Below are 17,161 nucleotides of genomic sequence, written 5' to 3'. Positions count from 1 at the left end.
GGATGTACACAGTGTGAGGCATGATGCGTTTGTATGGCATATCATTTCAGGGACTTGTTGTCATTCCCAATGCAAAGAGGTATACGGTACATTCATTAATATGAAAGTGTAAGAAATTCAACTATGGATTCATAAAAAAACATGCTGATGAAAGTTGGGTTTGAAATCCCGCACACAGCCCCCTCAAAGTGCAGGATTCTTACTAAACCATTAAGCGGAGGCGAGAATATATTAATGTCATACTTCATTTAAATGGTCCATGCCTCTTAAAGCAGCCCTAGAGGCTGGATTGCGTTTTTTTGGTGTGTGTTTTATTACAGGATTGACGCCGGGGGTCTCCAGAGCTGAACTGTGTTACTTTCCGCTCTGGGGTATCTCTGGCAAGTTTTAAAGTCCTGGTGACGCAGCCAATAGGAAGCCGCAGCGGATGACATCTCGGCTTCCTATTGGCCTGCGAGACAAGGGACATTTCAACCTCACCATTTTGTGAGGCACACAGTTCCCTGACTCCCGCACCGTTACGGAGGTGCGTATCTCTGGAAGCAGGGGCCCCCAGAGCTGAAATTAACACAGTTCAGATCGAGACCCCCTGCTTCCATCCTGGAATTATATTTAATTTAATAAAAACGCAGTGCGGCCCGTAGTGCTGCTTTAGTAGGAAGTTAAATGCATACGGTACATCTTGTAATATCAGCAGGCCGGGCACGGAATCCTTTCCCTAATGTTACTTTCATGTATGAAGCGCGTATTCCTATTATGTCACGTATGTTACTGCTGTATGGCGCCTTATATAAATAAAGATATACAGTACATACATATACACTACAGTATATAACTAAAATATTTTATATACTGTATCTATATATTAAGTCAGGGGTGCGCAACTCCAGTCCTTAAGACCCCCAACAGGTCAGGTTCTAAGGATATCCCAGCTTCAGCATAGGTGGCTCTGAGCCACTGATTGAGCCACCTGTGCTGAAGCTGGGGTATCCTTAAAACCTGACCTGTAATGTGTTGTTTCATAACACTAAGCTTTGTGTTAGAGAAGATGAATGAATGTAACTTAACCTGCTTTACCTTATCTGAGACAAAACAACAACCAAAATCTACTGCTGATTAACCCTTTCCAGGCTGGAGGGACCTGTGACGCATACTGTAAATCAGGGGTGGCCACAGGTGGCTATGTCAGAATGACTGAGCCACTGATTGAGCCACCTGTGCTGAAGCAGCGATATCCTGAAAATCTGACCTGTTCGTGGCCCTTGAGTACTGGAGTTGGCCAGTCCTGCTGAAGATCTTCCACTGACTTGAAAGGACTATTTACTAAGCGTCACATACGGCTTTTTTGGTGCAAAATTGGTGAACAGGTAACTCGGTTACACCTGTGAGCAGCTATGTACTAATCTGCGCCAACAGCGACCCAGGCGAATAGAAAAGGACCGCGCTAACATACAGAGGGTAATGGTATGTCCTAAATAATTAATGTATTTGTGCGCCAAAAAAAGGAGGAAGCGTGTTCACATTGTCCGTCAAATTCTACTTGGTGTAAACCCGAAGCAAAAACTGTGAATCGTGTTAGCGCAGAATTACGTTACTATGTATCAACGCAGAAATGGATTTGACACCATGCAGATATTTCACGATATAGATGAACAAAATGTATCATTTTTACAGGAGGCCATTATAAATAATATTACACACATAACTCTGATACAATATAAATGAAAACATTCTGGTATTCAGAATAAATCAACAAATTAGGTGTCACATGTATAACCTCTTCGTAGAAACGACGCACATTTTGTGAAGATTTGTGCTACTTTTTTGCCTGAAATTTGGCAGCACCATTTAAAAAAAAATCTAATATTAATACATACTGTAAGATTCGTGCTTTAGGCGAGGGGCGCTCAACTTTCATCCTCAAGATCCCCCCAACATGTCAGGTTTTAAGGATATCCCAGCTTCAGGACAGGTAGCTCAATCAGTCCCTGCTTCAGCACAGGTGGCTCAATCAAGAGGCTCAGTGTATGTACCCCAGGGCTCTGTCCTGGGACCTCTTCTCTTTTCTCTGTACACACTCTCTCTAGGTGACCTAATAACATCTTTTGCGTTTAAATATCACCTCTATGCTGACGACACACAAATATACTTTTCAACACCTGACCTTACACCTGCTGTACAGACTAACGTTTCTGAATGTCTCTCTGCTATATTATCCTGGATGGCCCTCCGTCGCCTTAAACTCAACATGGCTAAAACAGAGCTCCTCATACTTCCTCCCAAACCTGGCCCTACTACCTCCTTCCACATTACTGTTGGAACTACGATCATACACCCAGTAGCCCAAGCACGCTGCCTAGGGGTCACACTCGACTCCTCTCTCACATTCGCCCCTCACATTCAAAACATTTCTAAAACTTGTCGCTTTTTCCTCCGCAATATAACAAAGATACGCCCTTTCCTCTGTTGGACTGCTAAAACTCTGACTCAGGCCCTCATTCTCTCCCGTCTTGATTATTGTAACCTCCTGCTGTCCGGCCTTCCTGCCTCTCACCTTTCTCCCCTACAATCTATCCTAAATGCTGCTGCCAGAATCACTCTACTCTTTCCTAGATCTGTCTCAGCGTCTCCCCTGCTGAAATCCCTCTCCTGGCTTCCAATCAAATCCCTCATCTCACACTCCATTCTTCTCCTCACTTTTAAAGCTTTACACTCTTCTGCCCCTCCTTACATCTCAGCCCTAATTTCTCGCTATGCACCATCCCGACTCTTGCGTTCTGCTCAAGGATGTCTTCTTTCTACCCCCTTTTTATCTAAAGCCCTCTCCCGCCTTAAACCTTTTTCACTGACTGCCCCACACCTCTGGAATGCCCTTCCCCTCAGTACCCGACTAGCACCCTCTCTATCATCCTTTAAGACCCACCTTAAGACACACTTGCTTAAAGAAGCATATGAATAGCACTGTGGATATTCTGAACACGATACATAAAGCTTGGCCCCCTGCAGACGCACTTACCAGAACTCCCTCCTCCTGTCTCTGTATGTTCTCCCTACCTACCAATTAGATTGTAAGCTCCTCGGGGCAGGGACTCCTCTTCCTTAATGTTATGTTTGTCTAAAGCACTTATTCCCATGATCTGTTATTTATATTATCTGTTATTTATTGGATTACCACGTGTATTACTACTGTGAAGCGCTATGTACATTAATGGCGCTATATAAATAAAGACATACAATACAATACAATGTCTGGGCCTCTGATTGAGCCACCTGTGCTGAAGCTGGGATATCCTTAAAACCTGACCTGTTGGGGGTCTTGAGGACTGGAGTTGAGACCCCCCTGGCATCTTTTTGCAGGACCAGTCCCGGTTATAAGGCACTGGTAATCACGGTCCCTTTGGCATGTCGGTGGTGCTTAGGAAACAGCCGTAGGTCTCACCTATCTGGGGAGAACAAGAACTGAGCCTTACCATAATTTACCATTGAAGCTCGTGGCTGTCATAGAATCTATCTGTAATCTTCCATCTGATTTGTTTATGTGAAACTGTTCAGAATGACAACAGACATTTCTAGGAAGAAGAAACAATTCTGACGTCCTTAAATGTCCAGATAAACGCATCCGTTTTCCACAGGAAAAGTGTGGTCCAGCCTCCTTTCCATTATCATATATGATTTTATTTTTATTTTTACAGCCACAAGTGTTTTCTTTCAAAATATGCAAATGTAACAGAATATAATAGTCATTCACCAGATGTTTTAGTCTTGGCTTTTCAAGTTTTATTTTTATATCTCTTAATTAATTCAAGAATATATGTGTGTGTGTGCGTGCGTGTGTGTATGTATATATATATATATATATATATATATATATATATATATATATATATATATACACACACTCTTCTGCACCTTCTTACATCTGAGCCCTAATTTCTCGCTATGCCCCACCCCGACTCTTGCGTTCTTCTCAAAGATGTCTTCTCTCTATCCCCTAAGTATCTAAACCCTCTCCAGCCTCAAACCTTTCTCACTGACTGCCGAACACCTCTGGAATCTCCTTCCCCTCAATATCAGACTCGCCCCTCTCTATCCACCTTTAAGACCCAACTCACAACACACCTGTTTAACAAAGCGTATGGGTAGCTCCGTGGCTGATACTTTCATGCATCGACCTTGGCCCCTTACAGACGCACTTCCCAGAACACCTTCCTACTGTCGCTATACGTTCTTCCTACTTACCGATTCGATTGTAAGCTCATCGGGGCAGGGACTCTTTTTTTCCTAATGTTAAGTTTTATGTCTCATGCGCTTTATGTCCCGTGTATTACTGCTGTGATGCGCTATGTACATTAATGGCGCTATATAAATAAAGATACACACACACACACAAACACACACACATATATATATATATATATATATAGCAACTGTAAATATTACTGTATGCTCATTAGCATGTCATTTCCCAGAATCCCTTGCTGCAGTGGAAGTGCTGTGTGCTGGGTGATAATGGTGAAAGACAGGGTTGCAGACCTGTCTAAGACATGCAAATGAATATACAATAATATTTACAGTTGCTATATGCTTTACTGTGGTGGGTTTTTGTCACTTTTTTTACCCACCATAACCTTAATATATATATAAAGCAAGAAGGCAGAGACGCTCCATAGTTCCTACGTGAATCTTTATCCCTTGACGTCGGCTCCAAGTCGAGGAATAATGGTTCCCTTATGAACTCTGGCGCCTTTCTTCTTGCTTTATATACAATGTCACACAGTACAGATGGATTGTAAGCTCTTCAGGGCAGGGAGTCTTTTCCCTAATGTCTGCTCCTATACCTATTATGTGACGTGTATTACTGCTGTTATATACACACACACACACACACACACAGACACACACAGCTACACACACAAACGCAGACACACACACACAGACACACACAAACGCAGACACACACACACACACAGACACACAAACGCAGACACACACACACACAGACACACACACAGACACACACACACACATATATATTACAAAAGTATTATGCTCATAGCATCATATACAGCGAACGTTTCATTAAATGGTTCCATTACATTCTTCATTTGTTCAGAGCGGATTGGCATCAACTATCAGTGACCATGAAAGGATCCTCATTATACCCTGTCAAGGTCTGAATATCCAGATAAGTTAAATTATAGGATTATTGGGCAAACATGCAATTAATGTTAACCTCTTCCTTGCCAGATCAAACAGAAAAGGAGCTCATGGAATACATCGGACTCTGGGTGAGTCCGGATTTCAATGCTGCAAAGCTTCTGTATTAGAAGGGACAGGGTTAGTGCAATCACACATCTTACCTTAATAGCGTAACTGCATACTTGGTTTAAGGACAGTCAGTCTGGTAAGGAGATACACAGTATCTTGGCACTGGCAGGGCCCTGTCGCTTTCCCCTATCACAAAAGGAAAAGAAAAAAAACACAAAATGAGATGATCTAAAGTGTAATGTAACAAATGTGCCAAATCGCTGCAATATGCAGAGGTCAAGGAAATTCAACGGAAAAGGTGAAAGATGAAATCAAATCTGGTGCATGAGAATGAAAATCTATCCCAAAGCAAGGCCAACGGTGACGTGTCGTAGACAAGAAGCTAAATACTGCAAAGCACTGGGATCTTTCATTTTCATCAGATCAATAAAAGCTTATATTTATCAGGATCCCAAGCAGCTGCCACTTCTGACACTGCTGCACTTTATTTCCACACTACTTGGGCTGGATCAGGGCAGAGAGTGCAGGAGTATACGGCTTTTAATGCTATTTACACCTGAAGACACAATTCCATTAAGAGGTCCTGTTTTGTTAAAGAAACAGGGGATTGATATTATTATATTGGCAGGAGCGGGGAAGTCTCTTTGTTCTCCTCTCTGTGTTTCCCACTTTGCAATCCAGCCCCTGCGAGAACAGTTTCTGACACTAAGTACATGAGAGACGGCTTTCTCTTTTTTTTGGGTGGGTGGGGGGTTCAAACTTACCGTTTACAAAGAGAGGAGCGGCTTGCTGCTAAAACAGTTACCCGTCTAATCATCTGTACAACAATATTTGCTATCAGGCATTCTAAATAGATTATCACCAGTCCATCTGTGTCATTATTGATTTATAAGGTTTTAAGCTGCTTTAGAAGGGAAGCTGTCCCACTCAGGGGCTCCGTGTATAAATCAGAGCCCCACTCCAACACAGCAGCCATCACTCAACATATTGTGTTTAAAATCATAGCAAGGAGCACAAGATGATACATTGTTTGTAATATACTGATCCAAACCGATATGCAAATCTTTCTTCTTTTTTTTTTTAATATATTACTTGAGAAAAAGGGGCCATCATTACCATATGAATGCTATATGCAAATGGTGGTGACAGAGCAGATGTTGGTGCATGTAATTGACCTATATGTGAATTGCATCAGAACCCTTAACGCTATTAATTCACTACCCAGAAACTAGATATTGCCCAAAAAGGTACATTCCCTGAAACCACACACTGGGAGTAGCACTGACAGGGTCACAGGGACACAGGGACAAGGTCAAGGTCACCACTATTTTGCTGTCATCTGCATTCTGTTCTTTTATGGATGACATCATGCGGCTGTGTAAATCGATCACTTAATGGCATTTAGATAATACTGCAGTGGGGACACAGTTATATAAAAATGTCCCCGTTTTATTTATTTTTTTTGGACACAAATGTCATACCTCTTAAACTGAGCCTATTTGCATCAGTGCCCTGTGAAACACACAGATTCCATTTTATTCCCTGTCTCTATTTTTCCACTTCTTCTCAGAATGACATTAAATTGTATTAAATAGCCGTTTGTCCACAGGGCACAGACCACCCTGTATATGATAATGTATTAATGCCCTGCGTTCCAGCTACTGAGCTGAAACATTCTGAGTATGAAGCACCATTGTGTGTATAGCCTGCTAACAACTGTGACACATGCTAATAGAAACATACCTAATAAATTACTGCTTTCAGGTCTAGCAAGCTGACATTTCTCTGCAAGGGACAATTTTATATTTGTGGCACAGAACAAAATTGCTTCATATGAAGCCACTGTGGATTAGCATAAAAATTAACACTTAAATTTCAGCTTATTTTCCACCCCTCTCCTCCTGCCACAACAATCAATTCCTCTTATAAATCTGATTAGATTTTATGATGCTTATTATTCAGAGCATGTCTCAACACAGCATTCACAGGCTTCAAGACTATTTGTTTAAATAGAAAAAAAAAAAAAAAAGCAGATAAATCTATAGGTATTTTTTTTATTAGCCATTCCCCACCAGTCCCGTTCTCATATTGTAACATCAGTAATTGATTGCACACATTAATTAACATGTAAGGTAGAAATTCTGCATTATGCATGATTTATTTTCCTATCTTGTTAGTAGGTCTGTCTGCTGCCCTTGTGCTTTGAGGACATTGGGCTCGATTCTGGTCCAGACATAAATGCCAGTGCTCATTCCCCCTGAAAGTTATTAATGTCAGATACGAAATGAGATTTTTGATTTCACCTACTTGCTAATCCGCAAAAGCTGTTTTGAGTGATGCGGGCTTAAATGCAGATATGTGAAAGGCTATGGCGCTGTGTCTGATAACATGCAAATATGTTCATTAGACGTAATTTAAAAACACACAGTAGCAACACTTCTATAACAAGTCGTGGTCAGAAAATGTTGTTAATTAAACAAGTCAAGGAAATGGCAATAAAGTCGGGTGTCCATCAGACCTCCAAATTGCCAATATACCGGGATGGCATTTTGATTGCAAATTTCTTCTTGTTGAGCAAGAAAAATAAACACTGAGTATTTTAATAGACTGCCATTAGAATGCAAAAATCTATCAGTATGGAAATATCCGTGACCTCCAGATAGCGTTTCTTAGGAATATAAGGCAGCGTTGCAGATCCATTCTACCAACATGGAAACAATTCCGGGTTTATGGAGATGGAATGGCCCAGTGGCAGCGTCACAGGCTTGGAAAAGGGTTCTGGTTCTAACCCTCACCTGCCAGGCCTTATTCCGGGTGCTGGTGCGCTCCCGTATCCGAGCAGGGTACACCCACGCTGCGGTCACTGGGCAGGAAGCTGCGCTCACTTCCCAGTGGGCCTTGGCGGGGTGCTCTGCTCGGTATCCCTCCATGGTTTTTCTTTTAAACTCAACATCCTCATTTAGTGCACTTTATTTTCAGTTACAGGTGCACTTACATACTGGTTTTTGTTGTATACTTGTTTTAAACCTTTTTCTTTTTCTGGCTAAGCAGATGCTGTACTTACTGATTGGCTGGCGAAAGGTTTTAAACTATATCTGGTTATAACCCGTGCCAGCTCCTTGTGAACACGGAGGCACTTTATCTACCTATGCCCATGGCACCAAATATGACACTGTGCCATGAGAGGGGCTTATAATCGCTGCAAAAACCTACTCACCAAGCTGAGTAAGCTACCCGTGCTAGGTAAGATTTATATATAGGGGGTCATTAAATAGCGTCAAAAAGTGTCCAAATGGGCCGTTTTCAGCTCCAAAGCCCCATTTACTCCAATGAGGATTTTCAGCAGAACACATCCCCAAAGGCCACTTCGGGGAATATAGAATAGCGTCCGTGGGGTTTTACAAGCAGTGGAATCCTTTATTTGTGTTTGCAATTAAATACTGTATAAAGGAGCGCACTGACTAAATCATCGGGTGAATGCAGCCCCCTTATTCACCGCTGCCCCCTCTGGAGAAGCAATCACCGAGAGCTTCGCTTCTATGTTCAAGGTCACTTTCACTTGGGGAGGTCGGTAAGAAGTTGCCGTCGGCGCCATATCGTGGAGAAGCCCAGGTAAGAAGTTGCCGTCGGCGCCATATCGTGGAGAAGCCCAGGTAAGAAGTTGCCGTCGGCGCCATATTATGGAGAAGTCCAGATGCTTCCTCTGCTGTAATAAATGTTATCAGAAACAAGTGTATATCATGAGCTCACGTTAGAGATAGAGGTAAAACTGTCCCAACTGGGTTTGCGAAGTTCTTTGTGAAGTTTATTTCATTTTATTTAGCCGCTGTGTGATAAATATCGCCAAACCTTACAGGGCTTAAACAACTCGGAAGATCAGTCTTAGTTACTGCAGGAATCTGGGAAACCACTGAGATTCAGACCCTAAAATAAGATGTTTGTGATAGGGAGTGAGGGAAGGGGAGGGAAAGGGAGGGGAGGGGAGTGGAGGGAAGGGGAGTGGAGGGAAGGGGAGGGAAGTAGAGGGAAGGGGAGGGAAGGAAGGGGAGTGAGGGAAGGGGAGGGTAAGGGAGGCGAGGGAAGGGGAGGGAAGGAAGGGGAGAGAGTTTTAAACCTCCCAAAACACTTGTCTAATAACATGTGGACAAATACCTGTGACCATAAATGAGATACAGTACCTGGGAAATAGGTTTATTTGCATATTTAAATGAGCTTATTTGTATATTCCAAGTTTGAGGCACAGAACAACATTGGATACTAACCAAATACTTCAGGCTTTTACAATCTTTACCTAATCTTCACGTGACAAGACTGTTTGTAGTTGTTAATCCTCCCTTATTTCTTTGTTGTTTTGTGTAAACTAATTATCCTTATATCATTCATCACAAATAAAGGACAGTAAAGTATCAGATAAGATTAGAATCACACGGAGCCCATTACAAATATTCCTTTTTTTAATAGGAAGCAAATAATTATATTGCTTTAATGGTCATTTAATCTTTATACGGATGCCATTTGCATTGGTAGTAGTCTTCCCCTACTACACCCCATTGCTATAGAGGTCACCCCTACAGCTCAGATGTTTCTGCCACGCTGAGACTCTTTATGTCTATTTATTAACCCTTCCATTGCCCGTATGATGCACCAGGTGCATCTGCTCGTTCTCTATGGGGTGACCGGGCTCATCACTCCGACGGTCCCATCCAAACGGAAAAGGAGCCCGATCACCCTATGTTACCCGCATCCGGGCGTTAGCCGGTTATGTGATTGCTGGAGCGATCCAACGATCCGGAAGTTCTAAAAGTTGACCCTCCCCAGCATTCTAGAGGCTAAATAAATCCTATTTCTTTTTACCTTTCTTTGAAAAGCATGGGGCTGTTTTTATACCAATTCTGCCCCCATTTCACAGCTGGGAGACTCTGATTAATAGACCCTCTTGACAGAACCAGATATGGATGCTGACAGGAATAACACTGAACATAAAATGCATGTAACAATTTGCCTTCCGTTGCACCACGTGGAATAGAATTCCAGTGTGCAGAATTCATCTAGTTCTCTGCAACAAGCACATAACTTATAAATACCTTTATAGCATGAATCCTATTCAAACAGAATGGTTGGAAGTGCAATGCAGTCTAGAAAATAAGGGTGGGCACTTTGACTGCTTTTTTGGTTCTAAGAAAAAAAACCTTTGGTTCTAAAACCTTTTTGTGTTTTGATTTTAATTTTGCCAAAATACAATTTGCTTTTTTTAACGCATTTTTGTGACCATCTTTAAACCTTTGGGCGCCAAAGCCCCTCCGGCAAGCAGTGGTCACATGATCATGGAGTTCCCGTAAACCGGGACCGGAAGAGGAGTCCTTGTCTTCCATTTCCCCGCACCACAGATGGAGTCCTACACCATCTCCCCTAGAAAACGAGCAGCTTATAGGCCTGACGTAGCCCTGGAGGGCCAGACCCCATGACGTCTACGTCTTGGGGCGCGCATCCGGGTTCATATATAGATTGACAGTATGTTTGTGTGTATATATAATGCTTTGTCCAAAGAGTTTGACTAAAAGATCCTTACTTATGAGAAGAAAAACAGATAAGTATTTAACTATATAATTTGCCATATTGGGTGAATCACTGGGGCTTTTTGTCGTTTGTTACGCACTGTGTCTAGAGAAATCCATTTGTATGTACTAACATTTTTTTAGAAAAACGTTCTTTTGACGCACATAGAAATTTTTGGTTAGTACTCAGACGTCCGCCCCACAAGCGCAATTTTCAATGAAATTTCCCTATGCCAATTTTGTGCCAAGAAAGCCATTTACAATGCTGAGAACATCGTCCGCCTGCGTTTTTACTGCACACGTTTTAATGGATAAATCTGTTCTGGTTCCAAGTTTAATGAGACAAAAGGAGATGCAAAAGAACAAAGATGAATCTTAAAGTGACTTTATAAAAATACACCACATTTTACAGTCAACTGCAATACATCTGCAGTGGAACTGTCTTTAATTGAAAAAACAAGATGAATAAATGAAACTAGATTTGAATTAGGATAACACATGCATAACAAAAAAATAAACCATAATGTAAATATTTGAGCATTTAAAAACTATTTTTAAAGGGTGGTGTGGGTTTTCGGGCCCAAGGCCTAACTCGCAAAGCAAAAGTTTACACGTGTCAATGCGTTTCATCCATCGTCACATCTGAACCAAATATAAGTAACGGTTTTATTGCTCAGAGTTTGAAAGTGCCGTTTATTTTCGCGAGTGAGCATTAATTAACCCAACATGTACTATCTTCCAGCCTATCAAGCCAAGGACATTCATTTAAGCATGTTTATTATGAAATGTTTGCATTCTGCACATTTGTGGCCCACACACACACAGATTATTTCATTCGGGTTTGGTGGAACATTTAGAAAAGTTAAAGGAATCTATTGTTTTTGATTACTAAACTCTTTTGGCACTTTCAGAATCTACCCTTTGAATTAGAGTCCTCTGCATTCAAATATCTAGATGCATTAAGATAAGCTGGGACTATTTAACAAGATCTGCCAGGCTCACATTGCATACCATCACACTCCCTAACAGCCAACTTTACTGACTTCCATGTAAACTATTGTGATTTATGCAGCACAAACCTAAATAGAATATCAATGTGGGAAACCAATGTAACTGTATCAATCTCCGCAGAAAAGGCAGTGTGTGCAGATACATGGTATGGTACATTACAGATGGGAGTTCTAAGGCTGTGGCTGTCATCTTTTGATTAAGAAAAGGAAATGATTTCACTAAAAAGATATTCCCTCTTGTGTTGTTTTGTTTTAACAGGGATTGTATTTTCCACCGATCTGGCCGTATTATTGAGAGTCACAAGTTCCTTCATGGTTACCAACATCACTGCAATATCAACAAACTATCTTTTTTTCTTGCCAATTATCTAAATATCATAACTATAAAATATCTTAAAACATTCTCCGTACTGTAAACATCTTAGCTACAAAGCTCGAAGTATAAACACGATGATGCATCAGAATGATTTTAAACGATGTTATAAAAACTGCTCTTAAAAACTAAACAAAAAATGTAAAGCTCCCATCTGTTTTCGGATTTTCCCATTGGAGAGCGGCTGCTGGGTGCCAGTTTACTGAACCGTGGCTTGCTAAAGAGATTGCCGGGGTCACCGACTGAAGAAACAAAGAGCAAGTCTTTAATGATTGAATTCTTCGCTCAAGTCTTCTGACATGGGCAGAGCGAAATGAAGTCCGCAGAACTACAACGCTCAACTGGCTATGATGTTGCTAGCAGGAGAATGGTGTTTTCTTTGTGCAACGTACAACCAGACGTGCCCTCAGAGGAATGATATCAAGGTTTTATTTCCCTTCGCACTTTTGTGTTGTGCTGACAGGGCAAGTAGGGCTGAAGGATGCCGACAATTTCACCACGAGTCTGACCCGCAGAGGTTTAATTCTCATTACTCTCAGGGATTTGTAAAGCACCAATATTCACCGCGGCACAGAATCATTTGTGTGTGAAAAACTATAACAATCAAATAAACATACAGCAAATAATACAGGACTGAAACATTAGCATGTAATAGGTGAAGCGGGTACAATTTAAGGATGGGGAGAGTGAACACATAAGGCACAGGGGGAGAGGAAGGCCGTGTGGCTAAGTCCGGCGGCTGCTTTTCTCTTGGCATCTGGTTTTAGGCACCATGGTATTGGTCGAAGTTAGAAGATTGTGAAGATATAGGATCGGCTTGCTTTGCTTTCAGGGAAACGTTTAAATGCGTGACGGGTGGTGGAAAGTCTGCACGGAGATCCATGAGTAAGATGGGCCTGGTGCTGGAAGGTTAGGAGGGATATGTAGTAGAGTCACAGAGAGCTTTGGCAAGCAGAAGTCAACGTAACATACACTGATGTATTGGAGATTGGACACATACTGTGACTGAGGTTTCTGGCTTTCATGCAAATAGTTTGAAGGGCATCACATAAGTAAAGTACTATCACCAGAGGAGGCATTGATACATTTTATTGTATTTTTTACAAGAATGCATTTTTTTGCTTAAATCTCTAACAAAATTTTACAGTTTTACTTTTGGAGATTTTATTTGTTGCACTTTTTTTGACAAAGCCAAAATAAACTCTGATTATCACCATTCGTCTCTCAAAGGATTTCTCGGACTGCACCCGCACAGGGTGATGTAATAAATGGCTGTTACGTTCCCTTTCTCTGTCCATAGCAGAAGCTGCTAAAAATAAAAGCGAAAGATAGAGCAACCTAAGAAATACTGGAATGTAGGAACCACAAACCTCGCATGAATAATAGATTGTGTTTCGGAAGAGAGTTTTTGGCAAATGTTTTTTTTTTAAGGAACAAAATAAGCTTAATAGAGGCAGCCGCACGAAAATAAATATAAAAATACGCATGCAATTATGTTATATATTCTAAGAAGAAAGATGCTGAGAAGCGGAAATATTTTACAGCTTATTTTCAACAACCTACTTCTGTTTGTTAATTACTTGTCATCATCTACAATTATTTCTGGTGATAGACAGTAACCACTTGGATTTAGGCTCCTTTGGGAGACAGAAAGAGTCTGACGCTGTATTTTATTGTTATGTGTTGTTTGAGGTAGGGATGACTGATTCACAGTATGTATAAGAGGCAAAGATACACATCACTTTGTAAGCTATGTATGAGATAAATGAAAAACTTCACTCCCATGGTTATTGACACATATGTAACAAAAAGTAGAAATTGACTCCCTGAAGACATTTAGTAACCTAAAAGCAATGCTTAATCAGTGATCGTGCTTCTTGCGTTCCGGTATAAAATGCCAGATTTGAGGCAATAAAAAGGTTTTCAACTCACAACATGTGGGTTCGGTTCCAGCCTCTGCCATTTTCCCATGGTGTGATCTTGGGTACGTGTACTTATCTCCCTGGCCCAGATCCATAAAAGGATGCTATGCTATCAGAAGCTTTTACTCCCCCTCAAAGAAACGAGTCACGGCGTGCTAAAGCATAGCACCGTTTTCTGAATCTGGCCCCTGTGTTTCAGCAAACTCTCTTGTTAGTTGGCAATGACGATATTGTTGCTTGGTAACTTCTTCATTTTCGAGGATGCCATGCAGAAATGTACTGTACCAATTCCACCCAGAGGTGGCTGCATTAATGCAACGTTTCATGCAGAAGTGTACTGTACCAATCCCACCCAGAGGTGGCTGCATGTATGCAGCATTCCATGCAGAAGTGTACTGTACCAATCCCACCCAGAGGTGGCTGCATGAATGCAACGTTTCATGCAGAAGTGTACTGTACCAATCCCACCCAGAGGTGGCTGCATGTATGCAGCGTTCCATGCAGAAGTGTACTGTACCAATCCCACCCAGAGGTGGCTGCATGTATGCAGCGTTTCATGCAGAAGTGTACTGTACCAATCCCACCCAGAGGTGGCTGCATGTATGCAGCGTTCCATGCAGAAGTGTACTGTACCAATCCCACCCAGAGGTGGCTGCATGTATGCAGCGTTCCATGCAGAAATGTACTGTACCAATTCCACCCAGAGGTGGCTGCATGTATGCAGCGTTCCATGCAGAAATGTACTGTACCAATTCCACCCAGAGGTGGCTGCATTAATGCAGCGTTCCATGCAGAAATGTACTGTACCAATTCCACCCAGAGGTGGCTGCATTAATGCAGCGTTCCATGCAGAAGTGTACTGTACCAATTCCACCCAGAGGTGGCTGCATTAATGCAGCGTTTCATGCAGAAGTGTACTGTACAAATCCCACCCAGAGGTGGCTGCATGTATGCAGCATTCCATGCAGAAGTGTACTGTACCAATCCCACCCAGAGGTGGCTGCATGAATGCAACGTTTCATGCAGAAGTGTACTGTACCAATCCCACCCAGAGGTGGCTGCATGTATGCAGCGTTCCATGCAGAAGTGTACTGTACCAATCCCACCCAGAGGTGGCTGCATTAATGCAGCGTTTCATGCAGAAGTGTACTGTACCAATCCCACCCAGAGGTGGCTGCATTAATGCAGCGTTCCATGCAGAAGTGTACTGTACCAATCCCACCCAGAGGTGGCTGCATTAATGCAGCGTTCCATGCAGAAGTGTACTGTACCAATCCCACCCAGAGGTGGCTGCATGTATGCAGCGTTCCATGCAGAAGTGTACTGTACCAATCCCACCCAGAGGTGGCTGCATGTATGCAGCGTTCCATGCAGAAGTGTACTGTACCAATCCCACCCAGAGGTGGCTGCATGTATGCAACGTTTCATGCAGAAGTGTACTGTACCAATCCCACCCAGAGGTGGCTGCATGTATGCAGCGTTCCATGCAGAAGTGTACTGTACCAATCCCACCCAGAGGTGGCTGCATGTATGCAACGTTTCATGCAGAAGTGTACTGTACCAATTCCACCCAGAGGTGGCTGCATGAATGCAACGTTTCATGCAGAAGTGTACTGTACCAATCCCACCCAGAGGTGGCTGCATGTATGCAGCGTTCCATGCAGAAGTGTACTGTACCAATTCCACCCAGAGGTGGCTGCATGAATGCAACGTTTCATGCAGAAGTGTACTGTACCAATCCCACCCAGAGGTGGCTGCATGTATGCAGCATTCCATGCAGAAGTGTACTGTACCAATCCCACCCAGAGGTGGCTGCATGAATGCAACGTTTCATGCAGAAGTGTACTGTACCAATCCCACCCAGAGGTGGCTGCATGTATGCAGCGTTCCATGCAGAAGTGTACTGTACCAATCCCACCCAGAGGTGGCTGCATGTATGCAGCGTTTCATGCAGAAGTGTACTGTACCAATCCCACCCAGAGGTGGCTGCATGTATGCAGCGTTCCATGCAGAAGTGTACTGTACCAATCCCACCCAGAGGTGGCTGCATTAATGCAACGTTTCATGCAGAAGTGTACTGTACCAATCCCACCCAGAGGTGGCTGCATGTATGCAGCGTTCCATGCAGAAGTGTACTGTACCAATCCCACCCAGAGGTGGCTGCATGTATGCAGCGTTCCATGCAGAAGTGTACTGTACCAATCCCACCCAGAGGTGGCTGCATGTATGCAGCGTTCCATGCAGAAGTGTACTGTACCAATCCCACCCAGAGGTGGCTGCATGTATGCAACGTTTCATGCAGAAGTGTACTGTACCAATCCCACCCAGAGGTGGCTGCATGTATGCAGCGTTCCATGCAGAAGTGTACTGTACCAATCCCACCCAGAGGTGGCTGCATGTATGCAACGTTTCATGCAGAAGTGTACTGTACCAATCCCACCCAGAGGTGGCTGCATGTATGCAGCGTTCCATGCAGAAGTGTACTGTACCAATTCCACCCAGAGGTGGCTGCATGTATGCAACGTTTCATGCAGAAGTGTACTGTACCAATCCCACCCAGAGGTGGCTGCATGTATGCAGCGTTCCATGCAGAAGTGTACTGTACCAATCCCACCCAGAGGTGGCTGCATGTATGCAACGTTCCATGCAGAAGTGTACTGTACCAATCCCACCCAGAGGTGGCTGCATGTATGCAGCGTTCCATGCAGAAGTGTACTGTACCAATCCCACCCAGAGGTGGCTGCATGTATGCAACGTTTCATGCAGAAGTGTACTGTACCAATCCCACCCAGAGGTGGCTGCATGTATGCAGCGTTTCATGCAGAAATGTACTGTACCAATCCCACCGAGGTGGCTGCATTATTGCAGCGTTCCATGCAGAAGTGTACTGTACCAATCCAACCCAGAGGTGGCTGCATGAATGCAGCGTTCCATGCAGAAGTGTACTGTACCAATCCCACCCAGAGGTGGCTGCATGTATGCAACGTTTCATGCAGAAGTGTACTGTACCAATCCCACCCAGAGGTGGCTGCA

At 43.0% G+C, this 17,161-nt stretch overlaps 1 protein-coding gene across 7 annotated transcripts in view; it reads right to left on the bottom strand.

Annotated features, from left to right (window-relative positions):
- ZNF536 (zinc finger protein 536) overlaps positions 1–17,161 on the bottom strand; it is a 422,190-nt gene that overhangs the window by 276,278 nt on the left and 128,751 nt on the right. For all 7 annotated transcript variants that reach the window (XM_075576319.1, XM_075576322.1, XM_075576320.1 and 4 more), the window contains one exon: positions 5,361–5,454. The gene's annotated coding sequence lies outside the window, so the exon portion shown is untranslated. The remainder of the gene's footprint in view (positions 1–5,360; positions 5,455–17,161) is intronic.

The sequence above is a fragment of the Ascaphus truei genome, chromosome 19, assembly GCF_040206685.1.
Source record: "Ascaphus truei isolate aAscTru1 chromosome 19, aAscTru1.hap1, whole genome shotgun sequence".
In the NCBI taxonomy this organism is placed as follows: domain Eukaryota; kingdom Metazoa; phylum Chordata; class Amphibia; order Anura; family Ascaphidae; genus Ascaphus; species Ascaphus truei.
Note: the sequence above shows the minus strand (reverse complement) of the source record. Positions and strands in the feature narration are given on the sequence as shown.